At 36.2% G+C, this 25,000-nt stretch overlaps 1 protein-coding gene across 3 annotated transcripts in view; it reads right to left on the bottom strand.

The window, feature by feature from the left end:
• The window catches only part of LOC125645694 (sex peptide receptor-like), a 103,689-nt gene that overhangs the window by 13,495 nt on the left and 65,194 nt on the right, over window positions 1-25,000 (bottom strand). The window contains exon 1 of one of the 3 annotated variants that reach the window (XM_048871470.2): window positions 10,009-10,116. The exons of the other annotated variants lie outside the window; for them this stretch is intronic. The gene's annotated coding sequence lies outside the window, so the exon portion shown is untranslated. Of the gene's footprint in view, window positions 1-10,008; window positions 10,117-25,000 lie in introns of those variants that run through there. 3 annotated transcript variants of the gene reach the window in all.

The raw sequence follows: 25,000 nt of genomic DNA, 5'->3' as shown, positions 1-25,000 counted from the left end.
GAACAGTGATCAATCTCATAAATCCTATAAGCAATACAAAATAGATAGTTGGGCAAACACGGACCCCTGGAAACACCAGATGTGGGATCAGGTGCATAGGAGGAGTAAGCATCCCCTGTCGACCGGTCACACCCGCCGTGAACCCCATATCCTGATCAGGTAAACGGGAGTTATCCGTAGTTACAATCAGTGTGCCAAGAACGGCCTAACAATCGGTATGAAACACGTCAGATAGCATTTGACCCAATGATAGGTTGTATTGACGAACTAGATCGTTACAACGACCATAGAATTTGCGAAATGCTGACTTCAATCGAGACTGTTGAAACCCCTGTACCATCAACTTGTTTGTTAGTAGCTTACCTCGATTTAAAAACTGACTATACCCAGAACAAGCTCTTACGTATCGAATCAGTTATGTATTTTCAACTTTTAGGTCCGTCGGGTGTCAAGGATCACAACCCCTTGGCACGCAAAAGATCGTCTCCCTGATGTTCGAGAAAGAGTAGGCTCACTGAGGGTCGTCAGGGAAACTCAAACACTCACAACCAAACCTAATTCAACAAGCATTTTGAGAGTATTGCAGAGCAATACATAGTCCCCTACCGGAGGCTTACTCCTTCTAGACATCTGATCCCACATCTGGTGTGTCCAGGGGTCCGTGTTTGACCAACTATCTATTTTGTATTGCTTGTAGGAGTTATGAGATTGACCACTGTTCGTTATCTTCACCTTTCATTATTATTATCAGCGTTAGGACTACATCTATATTCGTAACATTATTCAGTGCATAGGTGATTACTTTGTGGATAATTTTTAAAGTTACCTTTTATGCATTACATACTTAGTGCAAGTGCACCCCAGTATTGAAATCCTGTTTGTAAAATCAGTAAAATGTATTACATACTTACAACATATAAAGTACATAAAATTTCTCATGTTATTAATGTACAGATAATGTTACATTTGCTTATCGTGTAATTCCATATTAAGTTACGTATACGTTAGACACATGTACTATGTTTATGCATTGTTGTATTACATTGTGCATTGTTACTATTGTTGTTTTCACCCTCTACGGAGGTTTGGATGAATTAAAGACATCTAGTCTAGTCAATCTAGCCATATACATGCAAGGTGAAAATAAGGAACAGTGATCAATCTCATAACTCCTACAAGCAATACAAAATAGATAGTTGGGCAAACACGGACCCCTGGACACACCAGAGGTGGGATCAGGTGCCTAGGAGGAGTAAGCATCCCCTGTTGACCGGTCACACCCGCCGTGAGCCCCATATCCTGATCAGGTAAACGGAGTTATCCGCAGTCAAATCAGTGTGCCAAGAACGGCTTAACAATCGGTATGAAACACGTCAGACAGCATTTGACCCAATGCGAGGTTGTATTGACGAACTAGATCGTTATAACGACCATAGAATTTGCGAAATGCTGACTTCAATCGAGACTGTTGAAATCCCTGTACCATCAACTTGTTTGTCAGTAGCTTACCTCGATTTAAAAACTGACTATACCCAGAACAAGCTCTTGCATGTATGTATGAGCAAAACCTCAAACTAATTGCAACAGTAATGAAATTTTGATTATTCATCCTAGAAAACACATGCAAATAACATATTAAAAATCGGCTTTTGTATTTCAATGGGAAAATTGGAATTTTGGGGTAAAATGATGTGGGGTTTTTTCCATGAAAATCGCTAAAAACTCGAAATTGAAGAAAAGGTCCATTTCATGTAACATACAGTAAAAATAAGTTTCATATCTCAAATTTCAACCTTGAAATGTTCGATTAAAACTTTTGACAGCAGAATATATTCTTTCCTTGACTGAAATTTTTGGGTAAAATCTTGCTTTTTTGAATATAATTGTTAAAGATTGAAATTTTAAGAAACCCCACATTTTTTCATACATTTGAGGCTACCAATATAAAATTGAAATTACGATTTATTTTAAAAACTGTTCAACAAGTAAGATATATATATATTATTGGCAATGTATATGAAAAATACCATTTTAGGTAGGAAAACCTACCTTTTTCTAAAACAAAAATAGTGAAAAACTGGAAGTCATAGGAAATGACTGTTTTATAAAAGATATGACATTGATCTTATAAATTTAAGAAGAAAACGTCCAAATGCACAACTAAGCTTTTCTGCACCAAAATTTATTTTCCCTTTCCGAATTTTGGGATAAAATCTTCATTTATCAACAAAAATCGTTAAAAACTGGATTTTGGAAGAAAATACTTCTTTCTGTCTATTTGGCATATATGAGTTACGACATGAAGATTTATACATTAAGATAAACTGTTAATACAAAACAAGTGCCCCTTCAAAATTGGTCTGTTAAAGATGACCTACATTTTTGCAGTTACTCCCTTACATCGGAAGTTGGAGGTGCGCTTACCATTCCAGTCCTATGTTTCACATAAATACATGTACATGTAGTATTTTAAAACAAACAGTGTATAGTAAAGCTTACGTTACCAAATTCTTTATTAAGCTGAATTATAACAGTTTGTACTACATCTATGACGAAACAGGTTCAGTTTCTTCGATTTTATAAAGAAATCTTTAATACGTGCACTTCATCAAATTCTAGAGTTTGGGAAAGGGGGGGGGGGGGTAGCCGTATTTGACGTTTAGTTCTATCCAAATTATTGTGCAATTAATTCCGAGAATTTCAGAAGTAATTTGTTTCAAAAACAATGGACACCTAGAATTAAAAGCAAAATGAATCAGGCACGCAGCATCGTAAAAAAAAAAATTTGAGGGGGGGGGGGTGTTGTTTGAGGATAATTTCACAATACTGCCTAAAAATTGACAAGTAAATCTTAATCCAAAGTTATAAAATCCTTGATGGTGTGGGGGAGGGGGTAAAGTTGTTCTCTCAGTTCAATTTTACACTTCCTATCTGTCTAAAAATCGACCTCTGTACGTTAAAAATTAATCAACTTTGCATGTAATGATGGGGTAGAGCCATTTTTGCTACGTGTCTGATAATTATATAAGTGATCATTTGAGTAATTGCAGTACAGTTCAGTCCATGTTTTTACAAGTACAACGGCTAGTGTCACAATTTGCCTTGCATTTACAGCGAATAACGTTCAAAAGTTTATCTGGCGCGACTTGTAATTTAGTTTTAATGGATACAAGAATTGCTGAAAGCAGTGATAAGCTCCAGTTCGAAGGATCCAAATTAATCATTTCTTTAGTCCACTCTATGACTTAGAAAAATTCTAGCAGTGTTCCTCTTCTGCAGCTGTAGTTAGTGGCAATGACTGAACTTGTAAAAATTATATTGTGTTAGATAATACTTCACAAAGCAAAACTCCTATAAGTGTCTCTATGGTATTCCATCGTACAAAGACGATATGACATCGACACTAAAATATATCTTTTTCTCTATGGAATCCTCATTTAGGAAGGTGAAGATAACGAACAGTGATCAATCTCGTAACTCCTATATGCAATACAAAATAGAGAGGTGGGAAAACACAGACCCCTGGACACACCAGAAGTGGGATCAGGTGCCTATGAGGAGTAAGTACCCCCTGTTGACCGGTTACACCCGCCGTGAGCCCTATATCTTGATCAGGCAAACGGAATTACCCTTATTCAAAATCATTGTGCTAAAAACGGCTTAACAATCGATATGAAACAAGTCAGACAGATTTGACCCAATGATAGGTTGTATTGGCAAAGTAGATTGTTATAACGACCATAGAATTTGCGAAATGCTTACTTTAAACGAGACGGTTGAAACCCCTGCACCATCAACTTGTTTGTCAGTAGCCTGCCTTTAAAAACTAATCACATACAGAATTTGTTCGCGATTTGTGTACATTTTGACGTTCCATTGCTTTCTTAAGTACAGGACCCATTCCGATGCCGAACATTCTTGACGTTGTGTCGCATCCTGTGAATGCATATGTAGAAATGACAAGGATTGACAAACTTCGTTTCCTAAAAAGACGTCTGGTTTTAACGATATTCTTCACTTAGTGGCAAGATCAAAAGTTCAATGTCTCACAAAAAACTAAGTTCGCATAGTTTTCACCAAGACCCCCCCCCCTCCCCTTTAAAACTTGATATGACAAATGTTGAAACTAATCGAATAACAAGAAAAGAAACGTACGATTATGAATAACACTCTGTATACCTCTTCTACTGTTTATTCACAAATGAAAGTGTACATTAAATCTATTAAATGTTCATTAATATGTTAAATTATTATGTGGTATTCAACAGTCTTTTTCCTTTTACCACTGAAGTGTAATCGATGTCGGATGACAGAAACTTACGGACGTTTTTATCCCCCTCCCCCTAACTAATTGAATTTAAATTTTCACCCGACATTGATCTCGTCCCTTAGGGTAGTTATGTTTATTTCAGAGTTCGTTGCTATGTCTGTGCTTTATATAAAGACATTTCAAATACAATGTGCATTTCGTATGATCCTCTAAAATTTACGATAAATAACTGTATCCCATTTCCATTCTCAATGATCGTGTGCCAGCGTGGCAAGAATTCCATCGTCATCGAAAACAAGTTTTGTCTTGAATAGATGGCCGAGCGGTCTATCGCGCTGGTCGCATGCTGCTAGGAGATGTGGTTCCGCTGGTCGTGATCCCAAGACTAATTAGAAAGAGTAATTACTAGATTCTAAGATTGTTCATTTTACATCAAATCATGATACTAGGCGCAAGTGTTTACTTACATTGATTTTTATTATTTATATTATCAATGTTTTATTATCATTATTATTACCCATGACTGACTCCCCGAACCTGAATTTGAAAAAGAAAAGCAAAATTACTTTACTTACTTAGTTTTATAAAAGTTTTCAATACAAAACGCTTGCTCAAATGATGAAGATACAAAATAACAAACTTTTAACTCTAATGGCTTTCCATACTTTCTTTTTTAACAAACGTAATTTTCCCTTGTAAATTGACACCAGTTCTTTAAGATTTCATTTATAATTGATTATTAATAACTTCTAAAGTAAATATTGTGTTTCATAATTAAAATTAATTCAGTAAAGGGTCAAACAAAATATTTTGAAGCTAGGTTCCGAAAGTTCCCCGGGAATGGAAGTCGGCAAAGAATATGAGATGCTGAACAATATTGTATGTACATAGAAGGTCTTAAAATCACCTTTTTAATACAACTGTTAAGCTGTTTAATCGCGTTTTTTATTACATGCACTTTAGATCGTCGTGTATAACTTTATTCCAATGACTGTCACAGTTAAGTTACTCCCCTTTACATGTACGGCGTGCCGTAAATACTACAAAATATCGATGGTTTACTAAAACATTTAAGTCTAAATTTGAAATATTTCCCATTGTCCGATTTTTTGTATGTTGTTTACCACGCTTTTGTTTATTAAATTCCATCGAGTTTGTTTCTGTTGCAATTACTTTGAGGTAATTTGCTAGATTGACTAAACTAATCACAGGCATGTTTGCTATAATCTCCACCTGCAATCGCGTTAAATGTGAAGATAACGAACAGTGATCAATCTCATAACTCCTATAAGCAATACAAAATATAGTTGAGCAAACACGGACCCCTGGACACACCAGAGGTGGGATCAGGTGCCTAGGAGGAGTAAGCACTCCCTGTCGACCGGATCCTGCAATGTATCTTTGTTAGTAAGGATTTTTATGTAGTTTAGGAATCCAGTATAAGTACGGCAACTCATATTCATTCAACCCATTGACTGGGATTTTAAATGTGTCTAAAATTGAAGCATGGTTATGAAGAATTTCATCTTTTGAAAGGGCAGTTGGTTGGAGTATAAGTACGATTACCAAAAGTGGAATTAATGCCAAGTTCGTTTAAAATACAGGTGTGATAATGAGCCTTACAAACAAAGACAATGTTGTTACAAGCTTTGTCAGCTGGAACCAAAACATATTCCTCATGTAACCTATTTAATTCTTTTATCACTTCTGGTTACTAAACACAGAAGAAAAGATGGTACGTGCTTTTGTTTAAATACGTCTAATGCGGGATTTTAATATTCTTATTCTTTTAACCCATTCTGACAATGTATCAAGTTCTTATTTTCATATTTAGCCCATCGTCTAGCGTAATCTTCGACAGAATTAATAATAGAGATGAAGTTCTGTCTCCAATTGAAAGACCGAGGTTCTCTGTATTTAGGATGTTTTAGAATAAGTGATTTGAGGTCCTCATTTTCAACTATATCAACATCACCAGTAATGACATATCCAGCTTGACTATAGTTGAAAGAAGATGAAGAACAAGAACACGTAGGTGGATTACGTATAAAATGGTGTATATCTAGGCACTGTAAAGTTTGTTTATAATTAAAAAGTTTGGATGCAATAGTAGAAGTATAGTTGTAGGAAATACAGGGTGTAAACTTGAACTAGAAATAAGTTGGAATACATGACTGAACCCTTTTATGACGAAGAATGTTACTTATGTTGATGGATCTTATACGGTACCAGTTTTGGCATCTATTCATTTATTTGTTTTGAGCTTAAGGAACTAATATCATCCATGACCCGTGCTGGTTTAAAGAGTCTGTGATTGGCAACAGCCATAATCATAGAGTTCAGTCTATATTCAGATGTTGAAAAATCCAAGTATAGACTAGCTGTGGCTTCTTCAAATAACGTATGTAAAACTCTCAATGGAACAGAGTAAAGTTTTGTACGAATATGATGGGTACCTAATTATACCCCCCGCAACAAGTTGTGGGGGGGGGGGGGGGGGTATACTGGAATCGGGTTGTCCGTCTGTCTGTCCGTCCGTCTGTAGACGCAATGGTTTCCGGGCTCTAAAGCGTTATCCTTTCCACCTACAGTCACCATGTCATATATATGGACTACCCATGGGATAAAGATGTTCCCTATCGATTTTGGGGTCCAAAGGTCAAGCGCACTGGACATCGAAGTAGCAATATGGTTTTCGGGCTCTAAAGCGTTATCCTTTCCACCTACAGTCACCATATCGTTCATATGGACTACCCATGGGATGAAGTTGTTCCCTATCGATTTTGGGGTCAAAGGTCAAGCGCACTGGACATCGAAGTAGCAATATGGTTTCCGGGCTCTAAAGCGTTATCCTTTCCACCTACAGTCACCATATCATACATATGGACTACCCATGGGATGAAGATGTTCCCTATCGATTTTGGGGTCAAAAGGTCAAGCACACTGGACATCGAAGTAGCAATATGGTTTCCGGGCTCTAAAGTGTTATCCTTTCCACCTACAGTCACCATATCATACATATGGACTACTCATGGGATGAAGATGTTCCCTATCGATTTTGGGGTCCAAAGGTCACGTGCACTGGACATCGAAGTAGCAATATGGTTTCCATTTAAATTCTTTAACGGCTTTTTTCATCGCATGGAGATGCTGTGTTCCTAGATACCTTTTGGATCGTAATACTGAAGTTTTACCTATTACCAACACCCTTTGGGAGATTGGGGTAAGCGGGGGGTATTCTTAGTGAGCATTGCTCACAGTACCTCTTGTTTCACTCTTGATATTAGCCAATCACGCAACACCTAGACATTTATACCTCCACTCAATCTTGGGTAAACTGCGTCCGGGTTACGCATGCGGGGGTTTGGTACTCTCATTCCTATAGTAGGCCATATTCGACATCACTGACTAAGATTACCTTGGCCTTAGTTATTTATTCGATCAACGTTTACTTTTTCAATACTTGTATATTCATTCTGTAAAGCATTTCTATGCACAAGACAAAATTATTGTAAACTTCAAAGTACAGCAAATAAAGCAAGGGAATCCGGAAAAAAGATCGGGGTTTTTTTTCGCTCGCAAAAAGCTGCGATCACTTGTGATTTTTCACTCGCTATGTCAATTTTTTAATCGCATTTAGCGAGTATTTCCCCTTAATTTCGTTGCCTGCAATATGAAAGCTCTAATATTTACCATTTAGAAGTGATGACCAATGTAAAAAAAAAAAAGTAGGTCAAATGTCAAGGTCAAAAGGTTTAATACCAACGGAAAGGTCCTGTCACAAGGAATACTCATGTGAAATATCAAAACTCTATCACTTACTGTTCAAAAGTTATTAGCAAGGTTAAAGTTTTCAAAACTAGGTCAAACTCCAAGGTCAAGGTCACAGGGTAAACCATGTTGGTACCCATGAAAAGGTCTTGTCACAAGAAATACTCATGTGAAATATCAAAGCTCTATCACTTACTGTTCAAAAGTTATTAGCAAGGTTAAAGTTTCAGACAGAATGACAGACAGGACAAAAACAATATGCCCCCCGATCTTCGATCTCGGGGGCATAAAAATGGAAAACGGAAATATTCATATCTAGTGATCAGTCATCCAAAAAATTACTTTGTTAAACATCAATCTGATTCCACGCACAAGTACTCTGAAGTTGAAATAAAAAATATGCTGGAGTTCCTCATTGACAATATTATCTTCGTGGTCTTTGGTGATCAGGTCTTCCAACAGTCTGTTGGAATTCCCATGAGCACCAATTTTGCTCCTTTGTTAGCTGACCTGTTTGTATATTCATATGAAGCAGAATTTATTCAAAAACTTCTACATGAGAAGAAAAAATCTCTTGCTGTGGCCTTCAATTCGACATTTAGATATATCGACGACGATTTGCTTATTAACAATAATAATTTTCATGTTGATTCGATATATCCCTGTGAGCTCTAAATAAAAGACACCACAGAGTCGTCCACTTCTGCTTCATACTTAAATATCTTATTAAAAGTAGACATCAACGGCAAACTGACAACTCAACTGTATGACAAACAGGATGATTTCAGCTTCTCCATCGTCAGCTTCCCATATTTATATAGCAATATTCCATTATCACCTGCATATGGTGTTTATATATCTCAACTGATTCGATACGTAAGAGCTTGTTTTGCGTATGGTCAGTGTTTAAATCGAGGCAAGCTACCGACAAACAAATTGATGGTACAGGGATTTCAACAGTCTCGATTGAAGTCAGCACTTCGCAAATTCTATGGTCGTTATAACGATCTAGTTCATCAATACAACCTATCATTGAGTGAAATGCTGTCTGATGTATTTCATACCGATTGTTAGGCCGTTCTTGGCACACTGATTTTGACTACGGATAACTCCGTTTACCTGATCAGGATATAGGGCTCACGGCGGGTGTGACCAGTCGACAGGGGATGCTTACTCCTCCTATGCACCTGATCGCACCTCTGGTGTGTCCAGGGGTCCGTGTTTTCCCAACTATTTATTTTGTATTGCTTGTAGGAGTTATGAGATTGATCACTGTTCGTTATCTTCACCTTTCATCAATGTAAATGCATGACTTCAAATTTTTACCGCAGCTTCTCGCTCCATATAAATATGTCTCGCTGTAGATATAGTAAAGTTACGTCGCTGCTGATACTTAATCACAAGAGTATATTATAAATAGAAACAAGCCAGATGTAATAAGATATCTGAATCCATAATTAATTTCCAAGATTATAGAATAGTCAAATGCTGGTCAAGTGAAATAATTACCCGGTGACGTCTCCATTATGGAAACTTTTGAATCACAACGCAAACGTTTCTCCTCAAGATTCAAGTCTTGTATCTGTATTTTTAAATCGTCACCTCAAATATTTATAAAAAAAAATTTATCCCATTACACATGCTAATTTTTATTTTGTTCTTATGATTCTGCTCTCTTTCATACCTTTTCATAATTTCAGAACAACATGTATTCAGAATTTGGTTTTTCGAAAAGGTCGAGATATTTCTTCCATTCGAATTGAAAATTCAGAGCTTCTATAAAGTTAGCTATGTTAGGTTGTCAGACAATAAGATATTCTGCTACAAGTTATTAGCAGCAATACAAAAATAAAATGAGTTACAGATGTAAATATCTTCATAACTGAAGCCAACAATGAATGATTATTTTATTTTCATGCTATGTACATGATGTAGGCATATAGCTGCAAATACATAGCGTGACTTACGGTGATGCAATCAGGTGTTGGGAGTGTCTAGGTAAATGTTGTTCCCTTAAACATGAAATGAAACACCAAATTGATAGTTTAAACACGTCCAAGAGTGATTTTCAAATAAGTACCATATAGGAAAATTGTTATTGAAAATATGTGCAAGCACCTGCATCATAGTGAGAGAGAGAGAGAGAGAATACCCGAGTAGGTAGTTGAACTATCCATATGTCTATAGTACATATTTGTACGTGTCGATGCCCATTTAGGCGACAGTGGCGTAGCAAGGGGTGAACTAATTGTAAGCAGGGGGGTCTGGGGGCGGCAGTAACCCCCCGGGAAGCTGAGCATATTTTTCAATTACGGTGGCAAGAAGTTTTTATTCTGGTAATAGTTTTCATACCTCAACTATTATATTGTACATGATTGTACAGAACAAGCTCTGTAAGGTATAAGAGCCAGCTTTGATTTTTCGAGGTGACGTAAGTCAGCCTCGTATGTCAGACCCCAGCTTCAATGGCGCCCTGTTTTAATCACTACCATTTGCGAAATCACTTTGATTTTTAATATAAGAAATTTGTTGTCACATATGCTAATGCAACGTAAAAGCTGTCACAATTCACTTTGAGATTGATATAGGATCCATATGTTTACCCTCTACGATAAGCGAGTTAAATAAGAATTTATGAAATCGCAATTTTTATCCCTTCGATATGAAACAAAGTCCACACATCAAAAGGAATCGCGAATTAGTGTTTAGGTTTGCAAACAAGATCAAAATTATTTGTCGTTTGCCAACATTTTATTCCACGATCTTAGAAAAACAGAATTGGACTGTAGGAAACGATTTGCATTGCTTCTGTATTCATTCGCATTTTCACATATAGACGGGGGAAACATGGTCTATTTTTCTCTAGGAATTCTGGGTAAACAGCTGTCTCCTCTTATGTCTGAAAATTATGTTAATTAGCCGATTTATCGCCTATCAAAAAATAGTTCACATTGATACTATGTTCCAGTTTTATTAAACTGTTATATATAAATTCTGTTTTATGTCAGATTGAAGAAGTCTTCCTTGTATGTGATCTGTTGTATTTATCAAGCAGAAATTGTGTGTAATTAGAATTTTAATATTAAACTCTGCACTATTTCTCTGTATCCATACGCACCACGCTATCCTGTTTATCAACAAGGAGAAAACGTCTTGCCTGAGAGAACTGATATATTCTTGCCAACGCATTAACTCAAGGTAATTATCTGAAACCCAATGTGTTAATTTCGTACAATTTTACCAAAATATTTCTTTTGGACGCATTTTTTGAGATTTTAATACTAAATCTGGGTGTAAACATGTAATCTTCGATCGAAAGGGCCGAGCGCCATTTCCCGCGCTCTTTCATGGTCAAGTCAGATAGCTGTAAACATTAAGAAATATAAATGAACATGTTTTTGTGAATATATTTGTTATTCAAGAAAAGAACTCCATTGGAAGTAATATATTGGAAATCAAGTTTACATTTCTTTGTCACGAAATATGATTTATCTCAAGAGTTGAATGAATTATCTCAAGAGTTGACACTTGTTTTCAAGAGTTGATATTTCAAGAGTGGAAATTTTCTTGGACTGGTTTAACTTTGACTCAAGAATTGAATGAGTTATTTCAAGAGTTGACAGTTGTTGTCGTCATCAGATATGAAGGGTAGCAAAAAAAGAAAAAAAATCATGATTTTGATAGTCATCAAAGGGAGAGCCCAAAATCTGTCAAAAAAAGAAAAAGTCACAATGTAAGAAAAGATCCCATAATTTTGAAATGCGTGTCTGCCAACTTTCATCAAGGGTCAGAAACTTTCTCAGAATATAGCAGAGGTAAACAATGTGTAGCAAATTCACTTGTGTGCATTGCATTTAATGCAGTTAACCAAAAATTGTTTGGAGACTGGGATGCGAATGATATTCATTTTGTTCTCGAAAAAGGTGATGTTTTATACAAGCATGCAAGACAGGCCATGTGTCTGCTTTACCAGTTTATGCAGGGGAAATACAATCAATTTTGTTCATATGAACTCTTTTAAGCGGAAATACCCAAGAATTAGTGAAAATTTTGTCACATTTTTTTTTTACAAATCTCAACAACAACCACAGAGTAAAAAACACTGTAACTTATGTGAAACCTTCGTTTCATAGTGTTGATTCAAGTATGTTCAAGTAATAACCCCCAGGGGTAGGGTATGCCAACAATTGGGGATCAATACTTTACAATGAAATATATAGGATTTTAAAAAAAAATCTTCTCAAGAACAACAAAGGCATCATTAAAAATATTGATATGGAAGCATCCTTAGTTAGTCTAGATTCAAGTTTGTCTTAGTTACGACTCCAAGGGGTTAGATGGGACCACATTTTTAAAAATCTTCCTACTAAGCACATCCTTGGTAGGTCAGATGTGCATTGTGGCCTATGGGCCTCTTCCTCACATATAGCTTAATTATGCTTGCTACTCAGTTTTAGAATGTTTCAACAGTTAACACATTTCATTACCTCAAATTGAAGGTATAACATATGCTTCTGGATTACAAATAATACCATCCAACATATTATATCCTTCATTTAATTCGATCTTGCATTAGAATCCATCCCATTCACTGCCAAACGTCACCTCGTTTCAGTACCTTCAGTACTTTGATTTTCTATTATCAACACAAAATCGAATATCTAGGAACAAAGCTTTTCAAAGAAATTAAAACATCGACAGTCATCAACTTCTGCTTCATACTTAGATATTTTATTGAAAGTAGATATTAACGGCAATCAAACAATTCAACTTTATGACAAACGGGATGATTTCAGCTTCTCCATCGTCAACTCTCCTTATCTATGTAGCAACATTCCGGTAACACCTGCATATGGTGTTTATATCTCTCAACTGATTTGATACGCAAGAGCTTGTTCTGCGTAAGGTCAGTTTTTAAATCGAAGCAGGCTACTGACAAACAAGTTGGTGGTGTAGGGGTTCCAAAAGTCTCGTATAAAGTCAGCATTTTGCAAATTCTATGATCGTTATAACGATCTAGTTTTCCAATACAACCGATCATTGGGTCAAATACTGTCTGATATGTTTCATACTGATTGTTAGGTCGTTCTTGGCACACTGAATTTGACTACGGATAACTCCGTTTACCTGTACCTTACATGGTTCAAACTTCCATGAATAGTGCATTTATAGATGAATACAATCACTAGTGATTCAGATGCTTCATGAAAGGTGAAGATAACGAACAGTGATCAATCTCATAACTCCTACCAATCTCTACCCAGAGTTATCGTTCCCGCTACGCTCCACTAATACCTCTGTCAACGTCTAAAAAATAGTCAAGAAAACAGAGACACGTGACCTTTGTCACATGTTGTTCAAAATGGCGACTACGCCAAAGAAAGAAACGAAAATCGACTGTTGTGTATGTTTCTCTATGTGGGTCAAACCTGCAACTTGTTTTTCTTTAAGAACCAAACCCAGTTGATATATGTCAGCGATTCTTTTTCATTTTTCCGCGTCCTCCATATTTGTTTACATTAGTAATGCAATATTCTGCCGAGATATAATCCCTTGTAAAATACGGTGAAACAAATATATCTTTTTTAATTTTCACATATAAACTATTTTGTAAGTTTTAAAGCTTTAAAATAAAACTCAAGTCTGATAATTGATTTATTCATGATTCATTATGTAAATGCAAGTTTTGCCAAGAATCTTGTCATTTAGACGTTGACAGAGGTGTTGTAGCACAGCGTAATACGCCCTCTGGTGAGAGATTGAACTCCTACAAGCAATACTAATCACCCTAGAGGTGGGATCAGGTGCCTAGGAGGAGTAAGCATCCCCTGTCGACCGGTCACATCCGCCGTGAGCCCTATATCTTAATCAGGTAAACAGAGTTATCCGTAGTCAAAATCAGTGTGCCAAGAACGGCCCAACAATCGGTATGAACAAAGTCAAGACAGCATTGGATCTGTATCTCTTTGACCTGTCCCAATATTTTCTCAGAAAATTAGTTCTGCAGCTACTTCACATCATAAGAACGACCTTTAATATCCAGTGTTATTTCTTTAGCATAAGCCATGATCTGGGGAGTTGAATTTTGTAATATACTTGTGTTTGTTTTGGAAAGTCATTTACGGGATCGTCCGTGAGTTTATATTTTAATTTTGAGTTAGCGTTGCTGCAAGTGCAATTTTTTTTTTAAATAAGCATGGAAAACGGTAAAATGATGTAGAACATTTTAGGAAAATTAATGAATTACCTGCGGAAGTTTAAATATTGAAATTGTCATGAAGTCTCCCTTTCCCCTGATTTATACATCTATTTATCTTGGTCTCTTTAAAATTTGGCCCATTTTTATTGCCTTAGCAAATATCGATTGATCGCTTGTCTTTACCTTGAGGACGTGTCGTAGAGCAGGTAAACATTTATAGCATTCTGAGAAGAAGAAAAACAACACCGCATTGGTATAGTCAATACCGCCTACTTAACGTTTAGGATAGGCCAAATGTGACATTAAGAAATGGAAATTTACACACAAACAAGGCGGAGATGTACATCCATCCAAAACATTCAGTCTATTGTAGTTTCATTAGTTAGGAAATATTCGTGCAGTTTTCGGTTATTCTAGACCAATAATTCTTAAACACGAACCCTAATTTTAACTTATAATTATCTCACTATTGGTCCATTATTTGAATAATCTTTAATCCATTTGACCCAAAGGTGATTTGTGTGAAGATTAGTTGAAATTCACCTGATGGCTCTTGAAGATAAAATTATTCTCATGATATCTTAGAAAGAATTATGGAAATTCGACATATGATCGTTATCTTCACCTTTCTATGATAGAGACTGGAACTATCAAACAAGCATACAATAGGGGTAAAACGATTGTAGCTAGGCCTGAATAACACTTGCTACAGAAAACTTTCTTCACAAAAGATGAAAACTGATTTTTAAATGTTTTCATAAGTAAACTGAATACGGTTTACCAAGTGGAATGTAATTCATTACCATGACTTCTAGGTAGACGTCTCAATTAGAGTAAAACAATTCTCGAGATGTACGTTAAACAATATACAATCAATCTAAGTGAAGTCTAAAACAGTGGGGGAAATGTATAAAGTGGCATAGGGAGAGGTAATATATTTCAGCTTTTGAATGAAAGGTGAAGATAACGAACAGTGATCAATCTCATAACTCCTATAAGCAATACAAAATAGATAGTTGGGCAAAGACGGACCCCTGGACACACCAGAGGTGGGATCAGGTGCCTAGGAGGAGTAAGCATCCCCTGTCGACGGGTCACACCCGCCGTGAGCCCAATATCCTGATTAGGTAAACAGAGTTCTCCGTAGTCAAAATCAGTGTGTCAAATATCATAGAAAATTTATCTCTTCGGAATTTATATTTGTACTCATTTCAACCAAATTACATGTATAAGGCCGTCCATTTGCGTCATTCAGTTGACTGAAAGGTCTGGAATCATGACTGGCCGACAGAGCTCTGTACGTGTAACCGTTCAGTTTGCTGAAAAGGTGAAGATAACGAGCGGTGAACAATCTCATAATTCCTATAGGCAAACACGGATCTCTGGACATATCAAATGTAGGATTAAGTTCCTAGGAGGAGTAAGCATACCCTGTCGACCAATTACATCCGTCGTGAGCCCAATTAGCCTAGGTAAACGGAGTAATCCGTAGTCAGATTCAGTGTGGAAATCTGTAAGACCCCAATTGGTATGAAACATGTCGGACAGCATTTGACAGGTTGTATGGGTGATTTAGATCGTTATAACGACCATGAAATTTATTAAAATACTTTCTTTGAACGGGATTGTTGAAACCTTTGTAACACACTCATGCGTATCGAATCGGTTGAGAAACATAAACACCATATGCATATGACAAAAGAATATTGCTACTTAAATATGGAAAGTTCACGATGGACAAGCTGAAAGTCCTCTTTATCATGTAGTTGAGTTGTTAGTTTGCCGTTAGCATCTATGCTCAATAAAATATCTAAGTAGGAAGCAGATGTAAAAGACTCCATGTTGTCTTTGAATCGACATATGTTATTAATAGATAAAACGTCATCGATATTCTCAATGTCGAATTGAAAGCCACTGGCAACAGTAGCTTTCTTATTATGTCGAAAAATTTTGGATAGATTCTGCCTCGTAAGAATATAATTTAAATATCCGTGCCCAAAAAAGTCTGGAAAACTGTTTGACCTAAAGTGGGTCACGGTGCACCAATCTAGCTGAAATGCAAACCCAGTCTTATGCTTTTTGGGGAATCAATTATGACTAAATTTCAACACTATACATGCATCCTATACAGAACAAAGTCCGGAAAATATTACCTTGGACTGACTCACCGACAGACCAATGCAGCTAAAACTTGTATATCTCCGAGAGGACGCTTGTGACTAAATTTCAGTGTAAATCTGTACCCGTAATGAAAAAAGTCGGTAAAACTGTTTGACATACCTTTGGCCCTAAAGGGGGTCACCGACAGACGAACTAATCTGGCTGAAAGGCAAATGAACTTGTATTCCTCCGAGAGGAAGCTCCTGACTAAATTGCAGGGCAATATCTGTATTGAGAAAAGTCTGTTTCACCTACTTTTAGTCATAAAGTAGGTCACGGTGCATAAATCCAGCTGAAAAGTAAATTCACTCTTATCCTTCGTAAGGAAGAAGTGATCGTAAGGGAGAAGTTGTGATCGTAAGGGAGAAGTTGTGACCAAATCTAAAAGCTGTACATACATCCGTTTCGGAAAGATCCGGAAAACATGATCTCGGGCAACCAGCGCCATAAGATAATGCGTCCCATCTCAGGACGGGCGTATAAAATGTCTAGTCTTTAATTTAACGCGAGGAATGGTGTAAAGTGTTGAAAAGTCATAGGAATGGTGTAAAGTGTTGAAAAGTCATAAGGTTTGATTATGTTGATTTGAGAAAAGTTTTGTGACTTCAAATTTACTAAAAGGTCTTTAGAATGTTTTAGAATCCACATTTGATTTGCACTACTTCTAGCATATATGGGGGGGGGGGGGGGGGGGTGTTGTTCCTGGCATCGAACAAGCACATTTTATACTGTAGATAAAATTTCCTATCGTTATAGCAATATGTGTCCCGAAGTTTACGATAGAATTTGTCCAACGTATTTGGAATGTAACGGAATTAACTTTTTCGGAATTGCAGCATATGTCAATGAAATATTGCAACATTTCATTATAAAAATATTCTTCTTTGACACAACTTCCGAACATTTCCCATGCACTTGTTTAAAAAATCAAACTGTCGCTGAATGTATTCAGAATGACAAATGTTGAGAGTACTGAATGGGATTTCCGTGAAAAAGACTAAAGATTTGAGAAATTTATTTCTGTTTATTTGTTTTACGTCCCCATGTGAATTTTTCATTTATATTTAGATGTCACCAGCTTCAGTTAAAGTGTCTTAAATCTAGACCATCGAATAGTGTTTAGAGCCGTAGAAATGAGGGTTCTTTAGCCTGCCACGGGACTATGAATTTTAATGTTTCGTCTGAAAGACCCCAGATTCTCACTTTCAAATGCCGAGCATTTGGCGAAGTATCATTCACTACATATTACTTACACTTTAGGTTTACACGGGACTCGAACGGGACGACCTCTCGGTCACGAAGCGAACGTTTTAACACTGAGCTACCACGACCGGTGGTTTTTTTCACAATTTTAAGAATTTCAGTAGACTCAGTGAGGTTAGTTTTAATTAAATTTACAATTAAAATTTGATAATTGTCGCGAAGCAGATTCATTTTGTATATACATTACGAGTATATTGGACATGTTCTAAATGTAGAGAGGGGACCGAGAAATAGTTCGATTATTCTGACTAGGAGTACTGCTCTTCACAAACGTCAACCGACCATGTGATCACCGTTGTCTTCTGACAATTCTTGTTAAATAGCGTATAATAAACTGTAGAGTATATTCAAATCTTTTTATATTATGACCCCTAAGTCCGGGTTAGGACGTTTTGATCAAGGAAACATTTAATATTGAAATAACTCGAGAACAAACAAATGTCAAAATATGAACAGACATGTACTGTACATGTAAATGACGATATGTAGCATTGATTCTAAATAAGTCGAATTTTGACTTCTACTTAAGATACATCAAGATATCTATCCAACGGGAGTTTAATATGAATTTGCAATAGATAATTATCATAAATATCCTGGACATGTAGTGAACATTTGTTTGATGTAGGCTTTGGCTTTGAGTAGTTACACATTTGGAGCCCCAAAGTGATTTTTTTTAGCAATACTACGGTGTTTACGCCAAGCCAAGCTGATGATGTTATTCCTTATTTCGGCAGTGAATTTTATAAAACTACGTGAAGTAAGAATAATGTTTCGATAAGAGTAGTGTGACCCAGGTGAGCGTCTTTTGCCGTGGGCCTCGTTATTGAATCCTATTTACCTATTGTTCAGGAAGGCGGTTTGATTGTTATATTCCAATACAATGAACAGACATGCAAATAGTTTGCATAATGAAAAGTTTGGTAATTGTAAATACAACTACAAAAATTCTCTAATTGATGCAATCTATTCTACAAGGCAAATAATCTATGATGGCAATAACCCAGATCTTCTACGATAAAAAAGCAATTTATCTCTTAGTTATAATCGCGAGGACATACATTCCATTAATACAATTCTGAATACAAGGCAATTGACATTATCATAGTAGTAAGAACGCACGATGTTGCTTTGCAACAAAGTCTTGGAAACATTAAGGTAATCCTACCCCATCTTAAGTAAATCCCTTTAAATTATTGCATTGACTTTAACTATCTAAATGGATTCAGAATCTACTAAAAATTGGAAATGTCAGATTTGAGTTGTTTACAGTATGGTCGCCTTGGTATTTCATCCTGCTATGATTTTGCATTTGTTGTGAATGACACAATGTGATGGGGTTTTTTCAAATAGGTTACGTCACTTTAGTCGCTTCTAGGCATATACATGTAACTACACTGGAAAACAACAACAACCCAGGATGTTTCTTCTGTCTGATAAAAATGTTGAGATATTTTTTTTATGTAAGAGTAACCCTGTTTGGCAAAAACTTTGTCCTGGTAATAATATCCATACGGAGACTTACAGTTAATCATTCTCAAGGCTATTGATTGGGAAAATCTTGCCAAGCCTGTTGTGGATGTGGGTTTGTAGTAACATGCACACTTAGAGACCAGGGTACATATTCACAGAATATTTTACGACTAAGCAGAAAAAAAAAAATTCTGTCTGATAAATAAATACCGATCACAAGATCATTTAGTATGTATTCAAGTTTTAAACCATGGATGTACTTTGCATATTTATTAAGAAAGTCTGCAAGAAATGAAAAATAAGAAAATTACAGTGTTTGTAAATTTTGATCTTAGTCGTAAGATATTTTATGAATAGCTGTACAGCACTTCAAGTGTCTTGTTCATGAGCAAGAAAACCCAACATGTGTGTCATGTTAAAATATCCGATTTGGCAAATTTAGTCTTTATTGAAAGAATTAATATTTTGCTAAGATTGACTTTATCTAGTATTATTACCTTGGTTATATCGACCCTCATTAGCGCAGTCGGTAATGCGTTGGATTTCAAATGTAGATGTAAGGGTCCTCGGTCACGAAAAGGAATTGTGTGCAATGTGTAATACACAACATTAATCGAATCTTTTCCCACGATATATACGGAGGAGTATTTGTCACCACCCCAAAGAAAAACCCACACCAAGAATAAGATTATACCATATCCGGTTGCTACATAGGATACCATGGTTACCATTACAACGAGTCGACAACTTTTGAAAAATCATGTGTACTAGCATGCATATTTGAACAACCAACAACAACAAAAAAGATTATCATGAGTTCAGCCATGATGTCACAGATTACGTATAGAAAAATATGGAATGTGGATCAATCGGTGAGAGGCGAGACCAAAATCTTAAAAATCATAGAATCTTCAATGAATTTCCTCTTTACGACATCTACAAGTAAAACCACGAGACTGGAGCGACGTTTCTTGTCCTGGTGAATAAGACAGAGTTCTATGACTCATATTATAAAAATGCATTATTTCTTTGAAATCTTTTTCATGACTCTACTAAACTGAATACGTAATAATATTGAGTAGATCTCTAATAAAATGGTGAAACCCATTACCCCCTAGAAAGTGGTTCAGACCTATCAAATCCAATAACCTCTAATAAATAAAAATCGTGGTGTAATTTGCATTAAATTAAATGTGGCTACAGTTGTTCTTCTGTGTTATAATTATTAGTGCGAGACATTATATCAAAGACAAAGAAATTCCCCTCTCTGTGTTTGAAGGTGTCTTAATAGCCAACAAAAAGATAAAGGTGCGCTATTGGTCTTATATATCTTGATTAAAGTGATCAAGCATAGCAGTTCGATATCATTATATCAGCATACTTACGTAGTCCAAAAGCCCGATAATTACAATCAGAAGAGTAGGAGTGAAAACGTGCGTAATGCCCTAGTTTCGTGTAACCACTTGAATTGTTCGAAGCTGTGTGGACTCAGTTAAAATGGCGGAGAATATGTCGGACACATTTAGAGTGGGAAGAAAGAAACACAATTAAGTGTTAATCAAAGAATGACGTAATAGTTATTATGTAAACTTATAGAATGACAAACATTAATTTTATATATTTGCCCAATGTATGTATTTTGTACATGAATCCAATTGCAGCTTTCTTATTTCTCACCATTTAAAATAACGAAGAATTGGAATTATGCTTTGCATTCATTTTTGGTACTCTGAAATCTCGTGTAGTTTCACTTCTAGAAAACACTAAGCGTGGACGTGGGGAAAATATATTCACGCCAATTGTATGTAATACGGGATATCGGAACTAGAAAAGTTTGGAACTCTTTAGAAAAAGAAGTTGCGAAAATTATGCGTCACTTGGGCAACTCTTGTACATACACATTGGTGATGGCTAAAGACAACTCATTTCTGATACAAAAATATCTGCCTGGTTTGAAGATTATTTTTCAGAATGTTGCAAATGAATGCCCTAGTACCAAAACATGATATATTGGATTAAATTACTGAAGTTTGGCAGCGAAGATAAAACAAAAGATCTCCAGACCATCACCCATCCACCCCCTTTTCCTCACATCGCTTTAAATCATCACATACATTTGTTATTAGTACATGCAAAGATCGATTTATTAGCTGGTCACTTGATATAGTTAATAGTAGCGGTGAATGGTAGTGTAAATGCAAGGTTAAATTCATGGAACTGATACATATGTGGTAGTTGTACTTAGTTTAGTTTTATATTTTTATATTGCCATTCACATTTATTCACTTCAATACATATTGCGCTGCGCTACTTACTAACTTTGTGTTGTGTGTAAAAGAAACCTAAACACCCTTTTAAATATAATGGTTTAATCCGTAAGGGTCCAGATAGAACATAACTCGGATTAGTTCATGTACCTCTTAGGTGTCATACTTGTTCTGTCATCTGATTGGTCTTAGTATTTTGTTCTAGCCAATAGGAATTCCTGGCGGGAATTCCTGAGTTCTTTTTATGAAATAGTTCAGGAAAATCTAGTTTTGAAAGAGATTCCAAAGGGTGTTGCCACTATTGAGTTCTAAATAAGCATAAAATATATATTTAATTTATAGAGGATTTGCTAACACCAACAACTGTAAGTAGCTGATAGTTTTACTATATGATTAAAAGCAAGTAATGAATTTAAATAAGTAATTAAACTTTTCTTTATTCATAAAACTTGTGTGCAAGTCGTGAGTGAAAGATTTACTGAAAGTAGAATTGTGGAAAAACATAATTTCTGTTCTTTAAGTAAATAATGAGTTTTAAGTAATATAAATGCGCAGAGTGATATATGTGTACAGAATTTAGTATTTTAGTAAATTATTCAATAGGTCATCATAAGAGTTTTAAGCAGTTCACCTTGATTTCGGAAGCTGTAGCTCAGTTCCATAAACTGGTATGTACATGTACATATGCAATTCACTGCAGTACATTATATTCATTTTTTTAATATCAATTATAATTGATGGTTCAGAGAGTTATGTCCTTTGACGATAAAATGATGACCAATATATATATATTTGTATCGTTGCATATATCATATGTTCGATAGTGTCTTTTGTCTTTGTATTGTATTTGTCCTTATATGTTTTTATTGTTGTTATAGGGTTTGTTTTCATTGTTTTCCAAAAGTAAACGAATCTACGACCTTAACCATCTTGTGGATTATTCTTATACTCAAGACCGGTTACACATATACTAAAGGATACCCCCTTACGATTTAGGAGTATGGGCAGAACAGCTTTTCTTGCTAGGATTTTTTATATTAATATAACGGGTGCCGCTTTTTTCTTGTTTTGTTCCCCACCCCTCAACTTTCAAATAAACTGTCCCTAAACTCACTATATCTGATAGTAAGTAAGTGACATGTTCTTGTTTACACAGGTGCTTGTGGGCAGGACTTCCGGTAACCCCCTTCTTGTATTTTTAAATGTTCAATTCCTTGGGTATTTCGGACGTATTTTTGATAAAATATGTAACTTCAGAGTTTATATATTTCAATGGAATACACAAATCTCGCATAGAAACCGTTTTTAAAAATGTCATATCACCGATCATAATATATGAACAAGGTGTGCAACTCAGCCAGCGACATGTTGAAAAAATCTACACCTCGCTGAGAAATCCTATCGAAAAAACACCAATAATGCACAGAACGGTCATTCTAAATCTACTGATGATTCATGGATTAAATGCATCGCTATTTGGTGCGCAATAATTACTTCACATCGCTAAATTTCATCGTTTTAACCTCGCCACTTCTAATTTCTGACTATAATGAACGGAAGTTGTGATGCTGGAATATTTCTGTCGCAGCCAACTATTTTTAGAACGAGAAAACCCGAGACGAGGTCTTCCGAATACCATTAGCTACACGAAAAGGGAAGAGAATACCGATCATAGTAATCAAGTCTAGCCAAAGAGGGTCATACATGTAATTTCATTTAACTGGTCAAGTCGGTTGTGGAAAGACTATAGCACATCCACAAATATAATTAAAAACCTCATAGTGTTGGGTAGGTAATTTATCATGGAAATCAGAAAGAACCATGAAAGCACAATATATTGACAATATTCCACATTTCAGTTATAAGGCCAACTATATAGCATTGGCTAATATTCGTGGTTTTTTTTTAAAAGAAACAAAATAGTTTATCAAGCCCCTTACATATGATCAGATCCAAATTCGATTAAAAATATAAAAAGTAGGGGGGTGTTAACAAATTAATTGATAAAGGAATGTCAAAACTTTGTTATAACTTAAATATAAGATTAAACAAATATCAACAACCAGCACTTGTGCATGCATTGCACACATATTTTGTGAATAGTTCACATGATAAAAAAAAACCCACCCGCTTCTACCCCTACCCCAATATCATTTTAGATAATTATAATCAAACATCGATCTGTTCGGTATGACCTAATCACAGGGGTTCCGGCCCCCACCCTTCTCCGAAGAACATACATGATTTGACTTTTTGGTTGAAATCTCTCTACTGCATATCAGCAATGTCTTGCAAACACAATAAAGTCACCTCATGTAGGTTATTCGGGGGTGGGGGTGGGGGGTGAAAACAAGTACTTCTAAATATACATTGTGTCAACACCATTATGATCCAAATCATATCGTATAGGGTTAAGAGTTTACAATGATAATATATTTGGATATATTAAAAGTAGCATGGTTCCAATAATGTGTAAGTGTGCATGTCTTTAAAGTCTTTCCACATACTATGATCGGTATTCTCTTCCCTTTTCGTGTAGCTAATGGTATTCGGAAGAGGTGACCTCGTCTCGGGTTTTCTCGTTCTAAAAACAGAATTATTCCAGCATCACAACTTCCGTTCGTTATAGTCAGACCCGAAAACTCCCAGCTTTAAATGATTTCGTTTGTTGACGTAGCCATGTTATGGCCCTGTCACACTACATCCCGACCACCACGATCTCACTACGTTCTATCATATATTTTTTTTTAGATCGTGGTGAGATCGTAGTGCGAACGGCATGAATTTGTAATTTTGTCTGTCTTCACGATGTTACTGCGTCCTCACTACGCTCTTATCACGACTCCACTACGATTAAACTACGGCCTTCTTACGATTTCACCACGTTCTCACTACGTTCATCAAGTTCTTGCTACGCTCCCACTACGTCCATCACGTTCTAACTACGCTCTCACCACGACTCCCACGACTGCAACACGAGTTTCCTACGCTTCTGCCACGATTGTACCACGATCTTACTACGATTCTACCACGATCTTACTACGGTTCTACCACGTTTCCGCGCCGCTGTCGCCACGCTTTGCAGCAGCTGAATCAGATCCAGATTCAGTATAAATACAGCTCACAACCTTCTTGTCATCCATTTGTACCAATATTTCTATTGTAAAAGCATGCCGCCAAAAACTGAAAGAGGTCGTGGTGGGAAAGGGAAAGGGAGAGGTGCCAGTGAAACGCTCACTAAATCATCGACCAGCAATACTACTGTTGAATATCGATCACCCGATGCCAACTGTCTTATGGTTATAGCCAGTTTTAGACCGGGTTATAGAGCTTTTCTGAATGCGGTATTCTTCTGAGTTCGGGGTCCAACTCTATTCAATAATTCATCAAACATCTCTGAAGGCATCCTCAAAACGTTGAAGAAGGACTGTTGATCCTTCATCCTCAATTCATTCATCAGTTGATCATAATGGCCAAACTGAAGTCTTCTTTCAACAGAAAGCCAAGGTCGTACCCAGCAAGATCTACGCTGCCTTACGATTCTCCTCCTCCTTCGCCTAAGTAACAATATAGCACCTTGGTCGTTAAGTGCCATAT

This window comes from Ostrea edulis, chromosome 6, assembly GCF_947568905.1.
Source record: "Ostrea edulis chromosome 6, xbOstEdul1.1, whole genome shotgun sequence".
Lineage (NCBI taxonomy): Eukaryota > Metazoa > Mollusca > Bivalvia > Ostreida > Ostreidae > Ostrea > Ostrea edulis.
Note: the sequence above shows the minus strand (reverse complement) of the source record. Positions and strands in the feature narration are given on the sequence as shown.